This window comes from Silene latifolia, chromosome 7 (assembly GCF_048544455.1).
Source record: "Silene latifolia isolate original U9 population chromosome 7, ASM4854445v1, whole genome shotgun sequence".
Classification (NCBI taxonomy): domain Eukaryota; kingdom Viridiplantae; phylum Streptophyta; class Magnoliopsida; order Caryophyllales; family Caryophyllaceae; genus Silene; species Silene latifolia.
In genome coordinates this window covers 61,687,561-61,692,235 of record NC_133532.1, presented here as the reverse complement: position 1 = coordinate 61,692,235, position 4,675 = coordinate 61,687,561, and the positions used below count along the sequence as shown (strand labels likewise).

The 4,675-nt window shown below is 43.0% G+C and overlaps 1 non-coding gene across 1 annotated transcript; it reads right to left on the bottom strand.

Moving 5' to 3' along the window:
- Nucleotides 1–282: 282 nt before the first annotated feature.
- LOC141593479 (small nucleolar RNA R71) lies at nucleotides 283–389 on the bottom strand. The gene has a single exon (XR_012521559.1). It is a non-coding gene; the product is annotated as a small nucleolar RNA R71 (small nucleolar RNA).
- Nucleotides 390–4,675: the final 4,286 nt, after the last annotated feature.

Sequence of the window (4,675 nt, the reverse complement as noted above, 5' to 3'; positions counted from 1 at the left end):
GCCAAATCCGCCTTTATCCAATTAGTCGAAAGGAGCCAATTTGGGGGGATGCCTAGTGAAGACCCTCATTCTCATATGGAAACCTTTTGCGACTATTGTGATGCGATTTCTCAAACCGGTGTAACTCAAGACCAAATTCGATGGGTCTTATTTCCTTTTTCTCTAATTGGCACCGCGAAACAATGGTTGAAGGGCCTTGATAAGGCCACTCTCGGAATTGATTCTTGGAAGAAGTTGGCTCTAGCTTTCTACAAAAAATTCTACCCACCGGAAAAGACTAACATGCTAAGAGCTCAAATTACGGGTTTTAAGCAAAGGGATGAAGAATCTTTGTATGAAGCTTGGGAGCGGTTCAAGGGAATTTGTCGCTCATGTCCTCACCATGGACTTAGCGAATGGTTCTTGGTACAACAATTTTGGAACGGTTTATATGAAGATTCAAGGAACATTCTCAACATGGGATCAAATGGAATGTTCACCGAAGTTGATGACAATCAAACATGGAACAAAATTGAGAAAATGGCGGTCCATAACTCACAATATAGTAGACCTCGCAAGGCTACTAGAGGAGGAAAGTATGAAGTGGACTCCGTTACTCAATTGGGTGCTCAACTTAGTGCTCATATTGACACAATCAATTTGAAGTTTGAAAAAGCTATGGCTAGACTTGAAGAAGTCTCAAAATCACCAAAGCATCATGTTAATGCCATGACGACATCTTCATCAATCCCAAGTGGGATATGTGAGAATTGTGGAACTTTGGGACATGACCAAAGTGAATGTAGGGGAACAAATGAACAAGTGAATGTTTTCCAAGCATACAAGAGTGGTACCCCTTATTCCAACTATTACAATGAGAACACCAAGTTTCACCCAAATCTCTCATACAAAAGCCAAAATGTTCAAAACCCTCAAACAACATACACCCCACCTCCCATGAGAAACCAAAATCAAAGACCCTTTTACAATCAAAACCAAGGTTACCAAAATCAAAATCCATACAATCACCAAAATGACCAAGGTTTTGATGTCCAAAAAGCGGTCCTCCAAATGCAAAAGAATCAACAAGAATTTTTCACTCAAATGCAAAAAGATAGCCAAGCAAAGGAAACCACCATCAACAACATTCTAGCTCACACCAAGATGTTGGAAACACAATTGACTCAACTAGCATCTTCAAGCTCACAAAGACAAAAGGGGCAATTACCACCTCAAAGTAATCCCCCAAGACATGAAACGGTTAGTGCCATTCACTTGAGAAGTGGTACAAGGTATGAAGCACCGAAGAAGCAAGTTGAGGATGAAGTTGTGGAAGCTAGTAATAAGGAAGAAATTGTGCAAAACTCCAAAGATGGAGAATCATCAAAAGAAGAAAGTTCAAAGAAAAATGAAGACAAGGTCAAGGAGAAGGAGCCCATTGTGATTAGACTTCCTTTTCCAAGTCGTCAAGCCAAGCCCAAATTTGATGACCAACTTGGAAAGTTTATGGAAATTGTGAAGAATTTGGAAGTCTCAATTCCTTTCACGGAATTAATAAATCACGTGCCAGCCTATGCGAAATACATGAAAGATATCCTCACAAAGAAGTAGTCGATCCGGAAACTTGAGACTATCACCTTCACAAAGGTGAGTTGTAACACCCCCATATTCAGAGGAGCCTTAACTAGGCCTTCCTTAGCATATAAGGGCGTTACCATCTCGGTTGCCCGAGGATAGCAATAATCAAATGTCGATAAGAGAAATATTATGTTATATTACAAGTGATTTAAACAACAAACGATACAAAAGGTACAACTCAAAGACTACTCGCTACTGCTATCAAATCTCGTGAAGACTCATCCCTGCCCAGACTCCAGCTATCAACAACATCAGCCACAACGACCGACATACTAGACAATCAACAGAAACTGAGTAGGCGAACCTACCTTTAAGCAACTGCAACCAATCCATGTCGACAAACAACATATCCAGCGACCAAGCAAAGCCTATAACCACAATACAATTATCTATTACTAACAAGCAAACCCTAACAGTAAAGAACAAGGACACGGATGATGATTATGACATACCTATAGGGAGAAAACTCAGCAAAAGACCGCTACCCGACTCAATTGACGCTTCCCTAAGGCACAAGGATCTTCAAAAGGCTTCCATGGAGGTTTTGAGATGAAGGGAAGTGAAAGAGGCGACTGAAGGATAGGAGGAAAGTGGCGGAAGTGATATGCGGATTTAACAAAACGCGATATAAAACCCTCGCTGAAAACTCGGTACTCGATCGAGTACCCAACACACTCGATCGAATGGCCCCCTACTCGATCGAGTAACCTAGCTACTCGATCGAGTAGCCTCTACTCTATCGAGTACCACTCATATCACGCAACCCAAGATGGTTTTGGCACGCAATTCTAAGACTACTCCCGCTCCCAAGGTCAGTCAACACTGGTCAAAGGGTCTCTAAAAGGGCTGGTATTACAGTCTTCCCCCCTTAAAAGAACTTCGTCCCCGAAGTTCAACTCACCTATCTCCCGCTCAAGACACGGAAACAACACGACCTCACCAATCTTCCCGCTCAAACCATTACTCCCTGGAAATACCATCCCCCATGTCATCATCATCACCGTCTAACGCTCTATTCATACATATATATATCAATTCTTGCAAATATCACACAAACATGCTCACCATCAATTGTCACTCTATATGTATACCTCTACTCTTACAAACTATTGTCTACAAAACATTAATCTCGCAGTACAAACCAGCACAAACAACGATCTCCCATCATATGGTAACAACTATCAACCCAAAACATATCTCATAACAACTTCATGTTGCACAACTACACCACCATGTTACTCAACAACGCAATTCTATTACAACACATTGTACCACAACTAACTTTTTACGACCGTCCTTTAAAACATACTATCATTTTCACTTCAACGCATGAATTACTCAACAAACTAAGGTAACCAATTACACTTCATACAAGTAAAGTGACCAAGGTACTAGAAAATTTTGCAATTAAACAACAAAACATTATAGGTAAACAAAACATAATTTCAAAATCAGCCTTTTTATTTCGCGACATTACTCTTCCCCTCTAAAAAGGAACTTCGTCCCCGAAGTTCACCACCAAAATTACAACACATATTACCTATTACTTGCATCATAACATTAAATAAAACCATATTATTTGTTATGGACATTACTCACTAACTATATACTTGTTAAATTAGAAATCATACACAAACCTCCGGAATATCTAGTCACCGTCGACAACGCATGTTAATATGGTATGCACAAGTGTACAAGAAGTTATAACTCCGATAAATAGATCGTAATAGGGCGTATGCAACATTAAAGTAACAAGAAACTATTACCGCTTCACTAATTGTGACAAATACGCTTATAAAACTTCAAACACGACTTCCAACATATAAAATTAACGGCTCAAAGGTGTTACTACGCACTACTAACCATGTTAAACATCAAGCTCGCAATTATCAAACAATTACACCCTTTTAATTTTCGAAAATCTCCTGTAACAGTGCTACTCGATCGAGTATATACTGGTACTCGATCGAGTGCCATGCTACTCGATCGAGTGTCTTGGCTACTCGATCGAGTAGCCCAAAGATCAGAAACTTTCTCTCTTTCCTTCCTGCAGCTACTCGATAGAGTACGGGGTACTCTGTCGAGTACCTACAGGCCAAATTCCTTATAAAGCCTGTCATAAACCAACATATATATACATGGCCGTCACATAACTTGAGTCGGGATGATTTCCCGACCCCAAAATCAATCCTGCAACAAAGTTAACTAACAATTTCAGCCTTATGGCCAACAATACAAGTTCATAAATCAAGTCTCAACGAAAGAAACTACTAACGTCTGACACACTACCAACATCAACTACTATAAACAAGGATAGAAACAAGGAGTATCACTCCTCCTCCTGCTGTTGCTGCTGCTGCTCAACCATCACCTCATCACCTCCACCACCGCCAGAAGTACCTGCTCCCGATGACCCAATCCCCCACATCCACTCATGCTCCTGCTCCTGGGCCCACGTACCATGGAGTCAAGCCACCGTAGGCAAAGGACTGAGGTGTCCCCCACGTCGACTGATCCACCCCGTAGGAATGGAAAACCCCTGTGTAGTCCCCAACTCCACTCCACCACACCGGATGCGGTCCCTCGGTCCCTATCCCCTGAGCGTACGCCATCTCGTGCATGTTCCGGAGTGTCAAGGTAGATGACACTCTCTCCGCCAAGTAGCTGGATCGCGTCTCCGGGGTGTCGAGGTAAGGGTAGCACGGAAAAGGATGCTGCTGCTGCTGTAGTGCCACCGACCGTGGCCTAGTCTCCGAGGTCCTCTCCCTCACTCGACGGGGTCCTCTCCCCAACCTAGGTCTCTCCACTGCCACAACTGACGCATTCTCGCCCTTCTTCGGCTCTGGCATCATCTCGAGAATCGTGTCGTCGATGAGGTAGGTCTGTAGATGGCGGGGTCTTATCATCATCCTCCTCCTCCTCCTTCTCATCATCGGAGTCCACCGTCACTACCGCCGGCTCTAAGGGCTCCGTGGGTGGGAGGTGCTCAGGAACTCGAATATTCATCCAACTCACGCCCCACACCCTCCAAGCTAAGCTACCGTCAGCCAAAGTCCTC